The sequence below is a fragment of the Oryx dammah genome, unplaced genomic scaffold (assembly GCF_014754425.2).
Source record: "Oryx dammah isolate SB20612 unplaced genomic scaffold, SCBI_Odam_1.1 HiC_scaffold_28, whole genome shotgun sequence".
NCBI classification, from domain to species: Eukaryota; Metazoa; Chordata; class Mammalia; order Artiodactyla; family Bovidae; genus Oryx; species Oryx dammah.
This window is the reverse complement of record NW_024070212.1, coordinates 4,168,643-4,188,431: the sequence shown is the minus strand read 5'-3', so window position 1 is coordinate 4,188,431 and position 19,789 is coordinate 4,168,643. Positions and strand designations below refer to the sequence as shown.

The following is a 19,789-nucleotide window of genomic DNA, read 5'->3' as shown; positions in this document are numbered from 1 at the left end:
GTTGGACACACTTCCTATTGCAGGCTTTATGAAGTGACTGTGTGTGGCGGGCGGGGGGCGGTGCAGGTTGTGGGTATGTGGGTCCTGACACATTAGTGTTCATTTACCTGAGATCTCTGAGACAAAATAAGATTATATTGAAATTGGTGATTAACATTTCAATTCTGAAGTCTCTTTTCTTTAGGCTCAAATACTAGAGATTTATAGCTTTAAAAATTCACCTAATAGAAGATCTTGATTTCTTTGTGGAAGAAGATATGGTAGCAACTAACTTCCGTGACTGAGACTAGGAAGATAGGTTACATTTTAAAGATGTCTGTATCTGAAGAAGAGATGATTTGATGTAAATGTGGAAAGATGAGATAAGAGATACAAGTGAAGGACTAGGGTTGGGATGTGGGAAGAATGAGATGATGATGAAATAATACGGCCATTTGGTAGAGGCCATGAGAGGGTCCTGTTCATGGGTCTGGTTCCCGTGGGTCACAGTTATCTTTACAGTGACCTGTGGCCAGCTCAACAAGACATACTGAGCCAATCCTTCACACCAAATGTTTAATATGTGCTGAAACCTATGATGAAGAAAATAAATCTTAAATTGCAATATGGGAAAAATGAAACCTATGGCAAGACTCAGTTCTTCCTCTGGGAGCTCAGTGGTCATAAACCTTGCTCCCAGTGGTAGCCAGCTCTCTTACAAATAGGTGACCACGGCAAGTAGAGGATGAATGGAAGGAAAAGAAAGACAATCTTGGTGCTAATTTGGGGGAAAACCCCTTTAAAGCTCAGACCCCATTATTAAGAGTTTGTATAATATGGGATAAGTATATTTTCTCAGTAATTGGTATGTGCCAGTGATTATATGAGGTGCTTGGGACACAAAGATGAATTTATTAATTAATTCCTAAAATATTGAATGCATATCTGCTATGTGCTAGTCATGAATAAGACATTATCTCTGCTCTCAAGGTACTTACAGTTAATGTGAAATTCATACATAATCAGTTCTTTCCAGTACATAATAAAAAGTGCTTGGTAATATAGATATTTGTAAAATTCTATGAGAAGACAGGAAAACTAATTCTGCCTGAGCATATTGATATTTGATCTCTGTTACTAGATATAGGATAAAGATTTTGAAACCATCAGACTTAGAACATTATTAAATATGTCAGCCAAAGTAAAAATATAAAGATGAAATGCTAAGAATTCATAATTTATATATGTGTGCGTGTTGTTATTAGTAAAGGGGCCATTTCTCCTTTTTTTTCTTTGTCATTGTGTGGGGTTAATAGTCCTGCCTGTCCTGGCTGAGAATTTGACTGATGGGCATATTTTCTAAGACGTACACAGAGAGATTGGCCAGAGTCATCGTGGATATTTGGGGCTCGTGGAGTGAAGATGGCAGCCATGGCCTGTGAAGACAGTAGCTCTGGATTTAGTGGACTAGGAGACTTTTTGGTAAAATTCTTCATAGTGACCCAGAATTCATATGTTCCAGATGTACGCCTTTACTATTCCAAAGAATGCTGGATGAATTTTTAAGGTTATAAATTGCAATTCCTGTTAACAAGCAACCAGAAGGAGCCCTGGAAGTAAAATGTGCTTCAGATCCAGGAGTGAAAGAATGATATAGTGGGTCATATAGTCTTTTGTTTCTGTCGTTTAAATGTAATATCTTTACAAGGAAGTAACTACAGAAATGGGCTGTGTGTCCCTGTAGGTTGCCATGGTGGATGGTAGCCAGGCCTTTTTTCCCTTTCTGTTCACTGCACTGTTCTAATGAATGGTGAGAGTGTTTTAATAAGTCCCCTGGTCATCGTCGTAGTTATGATCTCTAGATGAAGACAGCTTTTTGAGGCTGGTGTCCTAGGAGGCTGGAGTCAGCATGTGTGTGTGTGTGCTTGCAGTTGATTTATAAACCACCAAAGCCACGATGAAGTACTAGGGTGAAAATCACCTACGTTAACAGCAAAGAAATGTCACCATCAATTCCAAGAGGGACTTGTAAACCTGGAGCTAACAGCCAATGGTTTAATTCTTTTAAAATAGCAATTTCTTTAGCCTTTCTAGGAGAAACTGCATTCCATCAGGAAAAAAAAAAAAACACAAAATTATGGGCAAGAAGAAAAGCTGGGAGTTGTAAAAGTTAAAGAAAAAAATTCTTTCTTTTTGAGAGGCAGTCTTCCAGGGATTCTTGAAGAGAAGAGTACCTTTCCTATTCAAGGTACAGTGACTTCTGGAGAAACTCCAGAATGGGGAAAACTGCAGATATTTTGTTCTGCGAAAAGGGGAGAAGAGCCTTCAAAGCCTATAACTACAAGGTGTCTGTATTATTTTGGACTGGAAGACCTAGCAGACATTCAACACTAAGGATCAAAGTTAGATTTCCAGTACAGTGTGTGTTAGTCACTCAGTCACGTCTGACTTTGCGACCCCGTGGACTGTAGCTCATCAAGCTCCTCTGTCCATGGAATTCTCCAAGCAAGAATGCTGGAGTGGGTTGCCATGCCCTTCTCCAGGGGATCGTCCCAACCCAGAGACCAAACACCTGCATTGCAGGTGGATTCTTTACTGTCTGAGCTACCAGGGTAGCTATACTGTATTACAGTACAGTAGTAGACTCATTTTAAACAGTAAATGGATCAATGAATGACACATTGAGGCCAATGTCATTAGGACTCAGGTATCTGTTTTAGGAAACCGCTGTATAAAAACCTGTTTTTGCTTTGTTTTGGTTTTTACTAATCTTCTTTTAACCTCTGATTTTTAAAAAATAAAATCAGAGAACTACAACTTGCCCCTGAAAACACCAAATGAAGATCATTTTAACCAAATTTGAGCTTTTATTTAGGTATCTACAGAATGGGAGTTAATAGTCTTAGCCCGCTTGCTGCTCGAAAATGCTAGAGGCATGAATCTGAGAGTGACTGTAGAGCAGTTGACAGTGATGGATGTGAAATAGTAATGAATAACTTCGTAAAGGGGCAGGGATGTTGTTGCTTCGCATACTAGTTGTTGGACAGAAGGAGGGGCACCAGGATCTGACTCCAGTAGTATGATTGACTTTTCTGCTGTGGGTCAGTTCTGGCAAGCAGGGTATAAGCCGGTGAAGATAATTCCTAGTGGGACAAGGCTCGTGATGGACTCACCCAGCAAGCGTTAGTGGTGATACTTTAGCTGTTGCATTCCTTCTGCACAAGCATCCAGTCAATGACAACGTAATAAGATGGCCATGGTCATAGTAATATCTATTGCCTTGATAACAAATTGATAACGGTTCTATTGATCTCGTTTGTTCATTTCCTTTCTCCACTTGGTTAGCCCTGACATGCTGAAGTATTCCTTTTTCTCTTTGTCTCTCCCTTTCTTTGTAATAAGACTTCCTCAGGACTGAAGGATCCAACACTCCTAGTCCTTGCCATCTGCTACTTTGAATCTTTTTACTCAAATACTTACTTCCCTCTGCTGCTGTTGAAAATGATTTATGTTGAACCTGTACTTTTGCATAACCTTGTGTTTTAGACCCCTCAGAATTTATTAAGTACCATCTCTGAGACTGTGCGTCATCTTTCACATGTTTCCTAAATTGATTCCAAGGAAATCCAGTATTCTGTCAGATAGCTTACTAACACTGTATCACTTAGGATTATATTTGTCTGCTAGCACCATTCTAAAAATATGGTGGCTTAAGCAATATGTTATGGAATAGAATTCCAAAGGTAAGTCATCAGAGAACCAGGGGACTTATAAAGGCATCATTCTGCATTTAATGCCCATTTTCAAGACCACCTCATAATTTAGTATTACTGCTGAATTTCCCAGACATCTCATTAGTATTCCAGGCAAGAAGGAGAGAAAGACAAGGCTAAATAGGGCATACTTCTCATCTGAGTTAATTCCCTTTAAAGAGTCTTCTTAAAACTCTCACGTAACAGTACCACATGCATATAATCATACATAAACATATGTACATGTTTTTATATATATTTTATATATATATAATATATATATATATATGTTTTTATATATAATCATCCAGAACTTAGTCCCATGGCCATGCCTAGCTTCAAGGGAGGCTGGAGAAAGCTACTTATTTACCTTGGCATATTCTTTAAATAAGCTGGATTTCTCTGTCTAAGGAGGACAAGTAGGTTGGGTATTAGCTAGACAACTGAAAATCCAGTGGGATCATATGGGCACGTGTGATTATCATAATAACTTTGTTTCACATTCATTCTAGAGCACCAGGAGATGTGCCAGGAGGTAGGGTCAGAGAACAATGTTAGGGTCAGGAATACTGGAAGATACAGACCAATAATCCCATATATTTGATTTTGAGAAATTGAAGCCAGCAGTTCAAAGTCATATATCTGACTCAAATGGCAGATTCTACTTCCTAGGCTTATTTCTAGCTTAATCTTGTCATTTTAGAAGAATCCCTCATCTCTGTTTCTTAGTTCCTTATTACTTCCTTATTTATGGATTCAGATACTTACTACTGAAGAAGTTCCAACCATACATCTTATATATGTCCAATGAGCAAGTAGGTATTGAACACAGCTCCTCTTATGTGAAATAACAGTACAGCGTGGTTAGTTACTCAGACATACCTGTACATCTCCATAGGGTACCTGATAAGTTCAAATCTATTGCCTTGTTGCCTCCTTGAAACAATCCTGCAGGTCCTGGGGCTTGTCTGTGGGAGAACCTCCTGATCTGTCTCTATCGATTCTGCCTCTCCAGTGGCTGGGACAATGCCTTGTACCTGGTGCTTGCCTAATAAATAACTTCTCCCCACTCTCTCATAGGAAGGGGGTTGAAAGGGTTAATAAGCAGAAGTTATAGACCTGGCCTCTTTTCTAAAATAGCTGTTAATCAGGAAGCAGGAGATATATAAGTAATCTGAGGAGATTTTATTCAGCAGCATAGTTAAATTTTTTACGTAAGCCCCAAATCTTAGTTGAGCTATTTGGGTATCTGAGAAGACATGGGGTGAAGGGTGGAGAGAAAGGAGGATTGCATCCTGGTTGATTACCTGTCATCTGCAAGACCTTATTCCATGTAATATACCAAACTTTCAAGGCAGTATTCTTATTCTCTACACTAAATGTACAACATCATATTTTCTACACCAAGCTTGAAAATGAATACTTGCATCCTCATTTTAAAGATGGGGAAACTGAGTCTGAGAGATAAAGAAAGCTGCTCAAGGTCACATACCTAGTGAGTGGCAAAGCTGACATTAAAATCCATATTTTTTTCCACTACGGCACATTGCCTCTCCAAGGAAAACTATCAAAGAAGGAAACTTAAACTTTGCAGTGAAAAATTGCAGGAAAGCATGGGCCACAGACTGAGCAATGGCCTGGAAATTAGAATTACTGAATTCTGTCTCCCTGACTATGACCTGAAACTTTCTTTATCATTAGAAGCTATGTGTTAAAAGTGCTTTATAGAGACTTGAGACTTTGCTATACAAATGCTAGTTCATCTTAATAGTAACACATATCTACCCCTGCATTTCTGCCTCTATTGAAATTGGGCTAATAATACTGTTTCTTCTCCAAAGTCCTGTAATGACTGATGTGTTGGAAGATACTCAGAGAACTACAAATGAAGTGCCTTCTAAATAGCACCATTTCTCAATACAGTAAATGTGTAAAATGATTTTGGATTTTCTTTTTTAAATATTTTCAACTGTGGTGCTGGAGAAGACTCTTGAGAGTCCCTTGGACTGCAAGGAGATCCAACCAGTCCATCCTAAAGGAAATCAGTCCTGAATATTCATTGGAAGGACTGATCGTGAAGCTGAAACTCCCAATACTTTGGCCACCTGATGTGAAGAACTGACTCATTTGAAAAGACCCTGATGCTGGGAAAGATTGAAGGCAGGAGGAGAAGGGGATGACAGAGGATGAGATGGTTGGATGGCATCACCGACTCAATGGACATGAGTTTCCATAAACTCTGGTGGTCGGTGATGGACAGGGAAGCCTGGCCTGCTGCAGTCCATGGGGTTGCAAACAGTTGGACACAACTGAGCAGCTGAACTGAATAATACCGGATCTTAGTTACAGCATGTGGGATCTAGTTCTCTGACCAGGGATAAAACCCAAGCCCCCTGCATCTTAGCCGCTGGACCACCAAGGAAGTCCCTGAATTTTCTAATTGAGCTGCATCACTGAAATTTTAAGCAGCGGAAGAAAATAATAGTTACAATATTAATGCAGCAGTAATTAGTAATAAACATGGTCAACCAGCTACAGGTTAGGCCAGTGCTTCTGTGATTTTCTGCCAGAGAATTTACTCACCTGTAAGATGGCTAATAAAGTCATTAGCAGGATAGAGCACATCTGAGATAAGACCTTTTCAGGCGCCTTCAGAAAAATCTCTCAATGAATTGTGCTGTGTGTCATAACAGATGCATATAGAACTGAATATAACTAACATTATATTCCTGAGTTCCATTCTCCTCTAAATACTTTCATTTTCCAATCCAACCCAAGCTGACCTTATGTGCTTATGAAAGATTTTCTTCCATTGGCCTTCATCATGCACCGTAAATAGCAGAGTAAACAATCACTCATTGATCTGTTGTTCCTCAGGGTCATTGATATTACCCAGGAAAGCATATGATTGTTTTACAACAGAGCAGTGTAACATGTGTGTGCAGGTATGTGTGCTTGGGTGCTTCAGTCGTGTCCGATTCTTTGCTACCCCATGGACTGTAGCCTGCCAGGCTCCCCTGTTCATGGGATTCTCCAGGCAAGAATACTGGAGTGGGTTGCCATGCCCTCCTGCAGCGACTCTTCCTGACCCAGGGATCAAACCTGCATCTCCTGCAGCTTCTCTGCATTGCAGGCAGTTCTTTACCACTGAGCTACTAGGGAAGACCTTCTGCGTATATATGTGTGTACATATGTAGCTAGATGTGATTTGCTTTGTTTTATTAGAAAAAATACTCAGGCAAAGTCTATAATCAGCAGTTAACTTGTATATTTAAGTGGCCATCCCAAGTACTTTGAAGTAAAGTATTAAATCTAATTTTCTTACTGTCAAAGAGAAGCTCACAGACTCGGCTTTTATGTTTCAAAAGCGTTGAGAAGTATTTTGCCTGTGTTTGGCATCTTGAGTGAGCAAGAGGTTCTGAGCTGCCAGTATAGTAATTTAAGGCATCCCACTTATGTCTTAGTCATTTACCATGGAATTCATAGGTAAAAGTGGTAGCAACATTCTTAAATACAACCCGGGAAAGTTATGGTGGATAGTTATTGCTTTTCCTAAGTGATTTTCAGTCTAGATTCTTCCTACCTCATTTTAACAGCAGCAGTATTCTATCACCTTTACATGGTTTATCTCAAATATTTTACCAAGAACTCCATAGGAGCCTCATGGTTCCCCGTGGGTGCCTGGGCTGGTGATGAGGTGAGGGCTGAGCAGGTGAGCTCCTACAGGATCCCACTTTTCTTCTGGAGTCGAGCCACTGTGGTCTGTTTTACATGTTGGTCTTCTAAGTAATCCTAAAGAAAAGATTTCATGTTTCACAAAATTCTTTAGAAAATCACTGCATTTTCTCCTTTTTGTCACTCCACAAGTCTTTGAGGAGTTGTTCCCATTATGCAGATGAGGAATCTAGGCTTCAACAAACTGAGTTTCTGCAGAGTACCTAACTCATAAGTTGCTGAGCACCCACTCAAGTTCTGATCTTCTGTCTCTAAATTTTTTCTTACCACTTAATTACTGCTGACTCTTTTTTCCAAATTTAAAATACTAGTAAATTTGAGAATGATCTTGTTTCTTTTACCAGGCCCAGGTTGCTTTGTAACTTTCCTGCTTATGTAAATGTGACATCTATATGTGTATAAACCACATACATATGTGTGCACATATATATTTCATGTGTATATATCTCAAAGTACAAAAGGTAGGACTAAATTTATTCAAAAAGATGATTTTGTTCATATTCTTGGCCTTTTATGGATATAATATAACTGTGCATTTCTGTATATTTTGTGGTCTGCTTCTATTCTAGCTCTTAGATTAGAACAGTCATCAACTGTATATAACCGTAAACAGGTAACTTTCCTCTCTGAATCTTTAATGACATGGACTCACTGAAAAAGAAGATATTTGCCAGTTTCCACATGAAGAATGGGTAGAGCAGGATTTTGTTTGCCGTCTCTTCTTGGGTCATGGATTAGAGCAGTTGTGAAATAGTAATTCTTTTCAAGGAGAAATTTGCTATTATATCTTGTTAATATTTAGGTATCCTAGGACTTGACCTAAGGTGCAGTGAGACCAAGGAAGTGGCTACCTGCATGTTCATGGAGGAATTCTGTACCAGGACATGCCAGGGCCAGGAAGGCTTAGAATTTTGTTTAGATTGGAGATCAAGAGCTAGATGATAAGGCCCACAAACAAGAACAGAAACATTTCTGACTCCACCTCCTAATATATACACAGATTGTTGGTGTTAAAGTGACGCATACCAAACAGTCTTGGAAAGAGTATCCACCTGCCCTCCTTACTTGAAAATGAAGAAGTTCAGCCATTGTGATAAATGGCGTGGGTACCATTCATTCTTTATTTTGGTTTGTCAGGAGAATTAAAGGTACAGCTGATAATACAATAGACTAGCAGGATTTGAGGTGCAGAATGTTGAAAACTAAGAGCGTCAAATCCAAACCCTGTATTCAAAATACAAGGATAAAGAAAGATTACATTTTATAAATAGTGGTTATACAAGACAAAGGGAGTATGTATATGTGTGTGCATCGCCAGGGGTGGGCCAGAGGGCCAGGCCATTGGCGTTCCACTGACTTCTGCTGCCCCACGTTTCCTTCCGACTTTTAGGAGCAGTCATGTATATCCAAGGACAGGCCAAGAGATAATTAAGTGGAAATAAGAACTCTACATCCAGCCTCTTCAGAAAGAGGTAGCATATCCTCCTAATCATTTCTGATTCCTGCTGGCTTTGTTGCGTAAGGTCAGCTTAACGGTCATTAGAAGAGGTCATGGTAGGCTCCATGATCTCTATCACCTGAAGTTAAATAATATGTCGTTAAAAGGGTCAATCAGAAAAGAGCAGGTTCTTTTCCGATGACTCATATTTTGCAGAAGCTTTTTGCTTCTTGGCATTTCTATCACAAATTTCAAACCTCACAGCAGAAATGTTTATGCATTAAAGTTTGACTGGATTCAGAGGAAGCTGTCCTGAACCCTGATGGGAACGGGAATTGTGGTCATGGGGAGCAAGCATCTACGACATTTGTCTTCACTCCAGTGAGGAGCGAGGTCAGCATGTTACATCAGATCTCGAATGGGACTTGGACGAGAACACCATGACGTCATGCGAGCATCTCAGGGTGAAGTGGACCTGGGAGTAGTGGTGGGTGATGGAGAGGACAGAAGAAAGCTTTCTCTATGTCAAGATGGATCAGAAGAGGACACACACACACACAGTCACGGGTTTACAGTAGGTTTGACTTTAGCCGACGCTTTTCATCTTGACATTGCTGAGTAGGTCTTACTCCCTCTTCAGAAACTTTTCAGGCCACCAGAAGTCAGGAAAATCAAGTACAACTAAAGCCTTTTAAGGTACCCTTCCTTCTTTATGTGATTATCAAGACAATATTAAAGCAACAGGAAACTTGGAAAACAAACGAGAAAGTGCTGTTAGTCGTCTCCCCTCAATACAGCCACTCTCCACATTTTTTATTATCCCTCTTCAGTTTTTATCCATTTGCAAACTGACAGGTAAGTAGGTGGGTAGGGAGATATAGATTAGATAGCTAAAACTGGTATCTGTACAAGTGTCTTGCATAGTAAACTAAACATTTATAATATTGTCAGAATTTTTGATGTTGCTATATTACTTTCAAACCATTATTTTTAACACCTGATTGGTATATTTTAGTTTTAAGAATCTCACCTTAGACATAGGTGAAAGTGATGTCAGACAGCATTTGTTATTATTGTCAGTTCTGGGCAGACACAGAAATATAATGATCTATTTTTGCTTTTTTCTTCCTTCAATTCTGCTGGGTATTATTTGTCAGCAAAACAAAAATAAAGTTGGTACATATTCAGATATTTGGTTTTTGGAGATTTTGGGTAGATTTGTTCCTTCACATGAACATATTGTTATTAGCAAGGTTGGACCCTTTGCCTACACTGAAAGCTGTAAAGAAAGACAGTAACTAAGCGATGATTGGATGAATGGATGGATCCATGTGAGAGAAGGAAGGAGGAGATGAATCTGTCGTTGATCAAAGCACAAGTATATGGTTTAGAAGAACTGTAGACTAAGAGCACTATGAACAGTCCGCTCCATCTCATGGTGGGTACCATCACCTCTTGGATCAAGAGTCAGTATGTAGGAAGGATGTTTGAATGGATACAAACATACCCAACCCTTTTGTCCTCTACATGAAAAGTTAGGGTTTAAAAAATAAAAAATTACTGATAAAGGAAAAGGCTTATTGCCTTTTGAAAAATACTTTGAAGATACTCTCTGAGCTAAAAACAGTATAGTATGTGCACTTCTCTGAAGCTGCGTTTAAAAGGAGCTTTCAAAGTGGGGACTGGAGTGTGTGTGTGTGTGTGTGTGTGTATTCCCTGAATGCTCATTGCTAACTGTGTAATGGCCTTTCTTACTAAAACACATGTGCATGTATCTTTGTGTATGTATGAAATATCGGACAATACAGTATTTAGACCCCATTAGTGAGGGTAAAAATGTACAGATAAACTGTATCATTTATGGTTATGATATGGCTACTGTCAAAATAACATGCTATTTTGACAGTTGCTTTATCTTTACTCTCACTGAGTCTACAATAAGAAACTAGTTTCTTAGCAACTAAAATATATTCTCAAACAAGAGCATAAAAGGAGGGGGGAGCCCACAAAAGGAAAAAAATACACTCATAGTTAAACTCTGGCCAAGCTATTCCTATTGAGTAGGAATGAAACTGATCTGAAATAGTATGGGGTCCTTTGCCCGTCTATCTGCCCCCGGGGCAGCATCACTGTCTGAGACAGCTTCTGAGAGTTTAGATGTGAGAACAGGAGGCAGCTTGCATGAGGGTTAGGAGAGTCTGTCTTTGTTTTTCCTTTTTCTTCCTGTCAGCGTGTGTTTTCTTTTCAACCGTGGTTTATATCCTAGGTAAGAAACTTCTATGAGAACTAGTACCAAAGTTATGGAACAGAGACTGTATTCAGATGTTTCTTCGTTGTGACTTGCAGCCAGTGGCTTATGTATTGTGTGATTAGCTAAACTGATCATGGTAGGGACTAAGGAAGCAAAGAAAGAATTCACCTACTTCAGGCCTCTTGTGTTATGTTCATAAAACATTTTGAAATTCTCAAAAGTGACATTTCTCAAATTATAATCTGGGGTTGGGGAACCATGAGGTGAAACCCGTTGTAATAATACCGAGAGATTATTTGCTTTTTCACCCGTGGTCTTTCATGAGGGTACAGCGTAGCTTTCTAGAAGCTACTTGATGTAAGATACTGCCATGGGCTGAATGCAGAAACAAGGATGAGAATCCTTCTATTGTCAGACACTAAAAAGATCTTCAAAAATAGAAAACAAACTCTTCTTAAATTTTGTTTCGAAATTAGTATTTTTCATAAAACATGATTTCTTTTAACATGCGATGGGCTTCTGATTGTTTTAAAATGAAACAATAAATAGTTTAAAATATTTTAGTTTTAAATTACTAATACAGGAACTATTGATAGATAGAATCTGTGTAAATAAAAGCTCTTCAGAGTCCTCAGTAATTCCTAAGAGTGTAAAGGGGTTCCAAGCCCAAATGTTTGAGAATTACTGCTTCTGCAAACTGGCTATCCATACCCCTATGTGTCTCATGAGTTTGGGGAAGTCACCAACTGTTTCCTTTCAAATGGTGGGGAATGTTTTCAAGTTCCTCCACAAGAAATGAGCAAATCAGAGGAGTCTGGCAATTAGCGTCGCTTTAGCTCTCTTCAGTTTCTTTGTTTGTTTGTTTGTTTTGGGTGTCTCCATTGGTTAGATATATTCAGGTAGATAGAGAATCAACTCTTAGGAAAGCCCCACCTTTCCTTACCTCCCCATCATTTCCTTCCTCTCGTGCCATAGCCAAGGCATCTCTGAGGAGAATGGCCCCAGTACCTAGGGGCTACCCTGCTAGTGGAGAAGGAAATGGCAACCCGCTCCAGTATTCTTGCCTGGGAAATCCCTTGGACAGAGGAGCCTGGAGGACTATAGTCCATGGGGTTGCAAAGAGTCGGACATGACTGAGTGACTTTAGTCACTCAACAACAACCCTGCCAAATGCCGAGCTTCCCCTTCCAAAACAATATCTGAGAAATAAGACATAGGGGAGAATGAAGAATATGGAAGGATGAGAGGGGGGAATTGTTAATTAAGCTCTATTAAATATTAATTGAAATATAAATTAAAAACCTCACCAACCCCTGACAGTTATATAATTTAATTAAGTGGTAGGGCCTATTGCCCCTCAGTGTGACTGGGTGTAGTAAGGGAATAAAGTGACCTTCTGCTCGTAAACACCATAGGGGCTTTATTAATCCAAGGCACTTGCCAATATAGTACATGGGGAAATCGGCAATAACAATAATTTTATGGAACATGGAAGAATTGAAGGGGCAGTTTTGACCTGGATGGGAGTGCAGTGAATCAGCTGAGGTGCTGCCCATGTAATGCTGGGGCATTTGTCCCTGGGGCAGAGGAGATGAGGTCCTCACATGCGCCCTTTCACGTTTATAGAAGTATTCTCTGCACTTGGAAAAATGTCTGTTGAATTCTTGGAACTAGTTTCGATTTTATAAATTAACTTGAAGTGAAAAACTGTGCATGCATATATGTGTGTTTTGACATAAAAGTTTCAAAGGAATGCAGCTTAAAAGGGTTTTGGAGAAGTATTTGATTTCCTAACAGCAAAGGAAAGTTTGTGTTTAGCAGTTTTTGTTAAGGTAGTTACGGTGAGTGAACTGTAAAAATGACGTGAATTCGGTATATATGCTGCAAAAGAAAAGTTGTATTATCATCTTTTCTAGCTTTCTAAAGTTCTTAATGGAAAGTAAAATAGTACACGATATTGTCTATGTGCTTTTGTATCTTTGAATTATTTTTTAATTGTTTAAACTGTTTGTGGTTCTGAGATCTTTTGTTTTTCAAGTTGGTGCAATTCAATTTTGAACATAATTATCACAAGTTAAATCAGCAACCCTTAGTCTTTATATCAGAAAAGCTCCTAGATGACTGCTTCATTCCTTTCTCTGTACAAAAGCACGGTTATGGGAATTCTGCATGTTCTTTTGTTGTGTGGCTCTGTTCCTTTTGGTGGTGGTTGTTTCACACAGTTTTGTAGCAGGACTTTGTACTCCCTGGTTTTACACTGTGCCCTGTACATTGGTCTCCAGGTTTGAGAGATGATGCTTCAGGTTTAGAAAGGGAGCTCTTTCAAATTTAAAAATGCATTATTTTGCCAGACCATGTTTGCCATCCTAAGGTCTTGGAAGCCCTGTTTGTGAGGGACACAGCCTGTTGGTGGCTTTGACCCCATGAAAGTGGCTCCTCCTTCCCTGGGCTGCTGGGCTAGCTGGTCGGACTTGGGGGAAAAGCACAATAGAACCTGTCACAGAGTGTTCCCTTACTGCTCGCATGTTAGCAATTTTACTGTGCTCGCTTATTTCCTTTTCAATTTGGGCCTGAGTAATTTCTTAAAGGAATGTGGATAAAGGCTCTCAGTTTCGGGAGCAGGGATAATGTAGTTTGAGTAGTTGCCTCGCCCTGTCGAGGGGCCAGAGGAGCCTTGAAAGCCCCTACGTGGAGAGCTCGCTGTTTCGCGTGGCCAAGAGGAGCTCAGTGTTCCTCGCCTTCTTTTGGTATTAATAATAATAATGTCAAATAAGACCAGTGATTCTCTGGGCCCTGGAAGGGTGGGCCAGGTGAATGAGTGCATCTCGGCAGGGCTGGATGGGGCACGTGGGGGGTGAGGGTTTGGGACCCCCTCTGTCTCCCCAGCATCTCCGTGCCAGCGCACCCGCCACCCTGCCGCCTACGTGCCCGGCTCGCTCGTGGACAGGAACACAGATTCGTGTGCTCGCGGGTAAAAGCAGAGGCTGGGCACCTTTGGAGAGCTTGGCAGAGGCATCCCTGTTCGCTGAGGAGTGTTTCTTTTCTTGAAGCCAGTGCTGAATCTTGGGTCTGCGCTGCTGATGCTGTAGAACATGAGAAAGCGCCACGGCAGCAGCCAAGTATCTGCCAGGCTGTGTCGGGAGAACCTTTATCATTTCTGTCAGATACATCACAACTCGCTTGTCTTACCATACATCTTCCTAAACGTGACAGAATATTCAGCTGTTATTAATTGAATACTCTCTAATTTAACTGCTTAGCAGAAGAAAGAGTGACTGGTTTGTTTCAACACGTAAAACTGGCATCAACCTGTATGTGAGTTTTGATGCTGCTGCATTTAAAGGCCTGAAAAAAATCGTTGTGTAGGAAGAAATGACTAACCCCCTTTCAATATGGTAACTAAACTCAGTTTATTGTTCAAAAACAAATAGAACGGTGTGTGTTTGTGAGAGAAAGATCTACATATTAGGATAATACAGATTGTCCTACGGGCATGTTTACTTTTTGTGATAGGTGGCTTGTAGATTGGAGGGAGGATAGCTCCTGATGTAGTTCAGCTCACCTGGAAGGCTCAAGAGCCCTGTCAATCTCTTTAATTTGAAAGCTTACTCAAATAAACTTGATTCATCTGTTTTTGTCATTTTAATCGACAAAATATAAACAGGGAGCCCTACAAATTTCTATATCATATTGAATGCAGTGCTAAGAATTGAGAGGCTTCTTGGTGAGAGAAATTAGAAGATTAAAATTGAAGGTGAAATTGAGAGGTGAAACAGTGTTTCTCTCCATGAGAAAAAAGTTCTTCCTTTGGTGGAAGAACAAAAGCTAGTCAACTGTCAGTTTCCAAAGCTACCCCAGGAGAAACAAAACCATATTCCAATTTGTTGATCCAGGGAGAAACCAATGTGCAAACTATATATCCTACTAAACTTGGGTGGATTTTAACATATATTTACATTTATGTCATTGATCAGTTCAGTTGCTCAGTCATGTCTGACTTTTTGCAACTCCATGGACTGCAGTACACCAGACTTCCCTGTCCATCTCCAACTCCCAGAGCTTGCTCAAACTCATGTCCATCGAGTCAATGAGGTCATTGAAGGTTTTCCTTTTTAAAGAAGATATAAAAATGCACTCAGTGTTGGAATGCCTGTATACATGTACAATATATTCTTTTCTTAAATGAATTCAAAGTGTGACAGTAAGTAGAAGGCAGGCTTGGCTGGAACCAAACACTCTCCATGTGGAGGTTAAGTGAATCAAAAGACTGTGTCCCCAGTTCTACCATCAAGGTCAGCAAAGTGTGTTTTGCCGCTTTGTGGAGATGGATGAGAGTCCCAAGACCGCAGACAGAGAAGAACATACCTATAGTCCTTTGAATCGCTCATCATGGGACTATTAGCTTGAGCGTTCTGGAAAATATTATTACCCCCAGGGCGTCATGTAACTCCCTGGCTCCTGACAAGCTGCCAGCATGGCTCTCTGTGGGCTGCAAAGTTGGAGCTCCCCTGGCAGGTTGCCAGGGTTTTAAGAAGACTCTGGGGGCCCAAGGTAGCCTCCTGGTACCAGTCAACATTCATTGTAAAACCCAGTTCAGAAAAAAAAAAAAAGAAAAAAACACCCTTCCCTGCTCTCCCCTCTGCACAGAGCTAGCTGGCATACAAGGAATATCTATGCTGGCACGTTGTCCCTCATTTTAGGGGCCAGCTTTTGCTTTGAGATGGCATGGAGAAGGGGATTATTTGCACTGTGGCTTTTGATGTAAGCCATCATTGTCATATTACATGAATAGCATTGCACAGGGATGGCTGGACACAAAGACTAGCTCCCCTTCGTCCCACATACACTGCCCTGTGTAACCCAAGCCCTTAGCACAAAAGCGCTTATGGATTTTTTTTTTCTTTTTTTTACCTTCCATAGTCTTATGGAAAATAGTGGTCTCTGTTGGAAACCTCAGTTTTTAAAAAGGCCTTTTAATTCAGGCATCGAGAAACATGCTAAAAATTAGTAGAGTGTTTTTCTCCAGGGAGGTGATTTCTACATTTTTTTATGCAGAAAGACTGTACACATATGCTCACAATCATATTTATAATTACTTTTTTGGGGCTGAATTTAAAAAAATGCAGTTGGCTATGAGGGCTTAAGGTACCCTAATGTTGCATAAGCAGACCAAGGGGGAAAAAAAAAGGTTTCACATAATTTTGGTAACTCAGAATACAAGCTTCCCCAGTGAAAATACCAGAACCATAAAATCTACTCACTGCAGGAAAACTGATTAAACCAGATTCACTGTTTATAAGACAAACGGAGGAAGTTAATATATTTAGTACAAACTCTACATTTGTGTGTACTTACATATAAATATATGTGTTTAGGCTTGTCATGACATGAACCTACATTCACAGAGATGAAGGGTAGAGATTGGTACCTGGAAAATTCCTAATATAGTACAAAAGCATGATTCAAATCCTTGTCAAAGATAAAGTCTAGACAAAGAGAAAAAATTTGTATTTATGTAGCAATTCATTGACAAGCTCTACAGTCTTGGCTCAGGGTGCATGGGGGGTTGTAGAGGAGGGAGTTTGGAGGCCAAGGAACAAAAGTGATGTTTAGTCATATTTCTGAAACTAACCCTTGATCAAGGTGGGTTTCTGCTGTGGTTGGTTGAGAGTACACAAGAGCAGAGAACATAGCAATAAACAAGACAGAAGACATGACTGTCTCCCCTGTCCCCCATGGAACTGAGATTCCTGTAAGGGAAGCATATATAAACTCTGTTGGGGTTTGATGACATAACTTGATAAGATGCAGTGATGTTTTTGATGGGCTGATTACAATTTTCAAAGAGTATAAATGAAAAAAGTCATGAAATGTTGTCATTTTAAAAATCGGCACTACACCTGGAGAGTTCAGTCTTTGTAACCTAATAATAATTGGCCCTATATTACAGTCTTTAATTCTTCAACTCAGGAGGCTTCATATTTTGTATTCTCGTCTGAAGTTTGACCAAATAGGGAATGCAAAGGTGTTGATTAAAAGAATATAAATAGTGGTCCTGAAGAAATATTTTAATTTTCAAGCTACTGAAAGAGGTTTTGCAACTTAAGAGATGTTATCTCATCTACCTTTGCTGACATAGGTCTGTATGATAGTCAAAGCTGTAGTTTTTCCAGTGGTCATGTATGGATGTGAGAGTTGGACCATAAAGAAAGCTGAGCACCGAAGAATTGATGCTTTTGAACTGTGGTGTTGAAGAAGACTCTTGAGAGTCCCTTGGACTGCAAGGAGATCAAACCAGTCAATCCTAAAGAAAATCAGTCCTGAATATTCATTGGAAGAACTGATACTGAAGCTGAAGCTCCAAGACTTTGGCCACCTGATGTGAAGAGCCGACTTAATGGAAAAGACCCTGATGCTGGGAAAGACAGAAGGCAGGAGGAGAAGGAGGGGATGAGAGAGGACAAGATGTTTGGATGGCATCACCAACTCAATGGACATGAGTTTGAGCAAGCTCTGGGAGGTGATGAAGGACAGGGAAGTGTGGCTTGCCATAGTCCATGGGATTGCAAAGAGTTGGGCATGACTGAGTGAACAGCAACAGCAACAAGCCAGTGAAGTCAGTGTTTCCACCTGCAGTAGAATTTTAAAAGATGTTTTTCCAAAGTGGTTTCAGCCTTTAAAAAAACGAAAACAACAAAACCTTCTGAATCACACTGTTACTGTATTGTAGCCCAGCAAACTTTCACACAAGTGAAATTAGACACAACATACTAGGAAAACTTCCTGAGGTTTGCTAACCACCAGGCCAATTCAGACTATAACCCAAGGCCATGGTCTGTATCTTCAGTGGGCTGGTCAGTGTGCACCTTGGCATCTATTTGGATCTAATGAGAATCAGTGAGTACTCATGCACTTGAGTAATTTTCACTATAACACTTTTCATTTTATCATTTAAAATGATACTTCATGGTTTTTGAAATTATTAGACCTTGGGGGCACGCTGGACTTTGTTGGTTGAGCAGCCAGTGTATTGGGTGCCATCTTGCTAGCCACCCAGACCCTCACCTACGACTACTCATGGTTCACAGTAATTTCATTTCTTTGATACAACCGTCCCCCACCAAAAGGAAAAAAAAAAAAACTGCATTATTTTCACCTCTTATGAAACCACAGGTCAGCAAGTTAGGCTTTGTGATCACAAAACACTGTTGGTTATTTTGACTTCTTCAGTGGTTGTTTTAGACAACCACCATTTTCTTGCTCATTATGACTTAAATTTATCATCACAGGGTGTTCTGACTTACAGCTAGTATGACTCCCACTCAGTGTCTGCAGCTGGCATGGTGGGAAGTGACATTGCACACCACAGGCCGACTCTGAAGTGGCAGGTTTTAGATGTTCCCAGATGCCAGGGATTGATCTCAGCTCTGTGGAGTGGAGGACGTACAAAAAGCAGAAGACAGAAGGGTCCCCGCCAGCACACAGGAGAAGGACTTCCCAGGCCCTCAGTCGCGTGGATACTTGGCCGCCTTCTTCCTCTGTCACCGTCAGGATGCATGCTGCTTGCTGCCTTTCTGCTCCTCCTCAACAGCAAGCCAAGTGCAAGACAAGAGTGCAAACTCTGATATAAAATTATACTTTGCCTCCTCAAAGTGTGTTAGCTAGAGGACTTTTTTTTTCTCACTCTCTTGATGCCAACAGCAAGACGCTTGAAGCTAAAATCTGTTTCTTTTCCCTTTCAGTTTAGTCAGTTCCGCGCTCGTGTGGTGGGTGCCTGATGTACTCACCTAGTTCGGTGCCTGGCACGTAGAAGGTGCACACGAAGTGCTCCCTGAATTACTGAGGGAATGGGAGTGCCAGGCCCTGCGCGAGTGATGAGGAAACAGAAGGGAAAATCAAGTTCAAAAGCAAGCAAAACAAACCTCTGGGTAAGAGGAGTCAGAATTCTGGTTACCACTGGAGAGAGTGACTGGAAGCGGGGATAGAACTTCAGGTCAGGATGTGCTCATGATATTTTTTATCTTGATTCTGATCCTGCATATCGGGCTGCACGTACTTTGCGAAAATTCATGGAGCAACCAACATTGATTTGTGTACTATTATTGAATGCAGTCTACATTGAAATTTTAATGTTTTTAAAGGTTGTCCTCAAGTAACTTAGGATCTAATTGCAGGTGCGGGTGGAAGGCAGGAGGTGGTAAGCAACATATAGGCAAAAATTATCATGTTGTTTGGTGGAATCCAAATTCCGGTTACTGCTGTGAGAGCAGCGCACAGAGAGGTTCATTCCAAGCTCTGCCCTTATGGGTGACATTAACATAGGTTTCTGGGGGCGGGTCACCTCTTGGGCTGAACCCCCCAAGTCTCACGCACAAGAGTGTCCAAACTCAGAACCCCGTCGATGACGTAGAAGCCTGGGTGACTGGTTCAGCTTTGTCTGCTGGCTTCCATTTATGATTTTCTTTTTTCTTTTTTAAAGAAAGAAACATAAGGAAAACATTTGCTTTGACATTGAATCCACCCCCACATGTAACAGTAATTGCAGGGCCTGGAGGAAAAAAAATAGTATCCTTCCAATTTGGGGCCAACCAGCCTTGACAATATTGTGTTAAACCTTTTAAAGAGATGAAGCCG

At 40.5% G+C, this 19,789-nt stretch overlaps 1 protein-coding gene and 2 long non-coding RNA genes across 7 annotated transcripts in view; 2 read left to right on the top strand and 1 right to left on the bottom strand.

Moving 5' to 3' along the window:
* The window catches only part of PBX1 (PBX homeobox 1), a 335,304-nt gene that overhangs the window by 178,509 nt on the left and 137,006 nt on the right, over positions 1–19,789 (top strand). The window lies entirely within an intron of this gene.
* Positions 1,889–10,900, bottom strand: LOC120855508. Its single transcript, XR_005719259.1, has 3 exons — positions 10,588–10,900; positions 10,514–10,521; positions 1,889–1,903 (listed from the first exon to the last, which is right to left on the bottom strand). It is a non-coding gene; the product is annotated as an uncharacterized LOC120855508 (long non-coding RNA).
* Positions 6,007–18,285, top strand: LOC120855506. Its single transcript, XR_005719258.1, has 3 exons — positions 6,007–6,019; positions 9,768–9,771; positions 16,330–18,285. It is a non-coding gene; the product is annotated as an uncharacterized LOC120855506 (long non-coding RNA).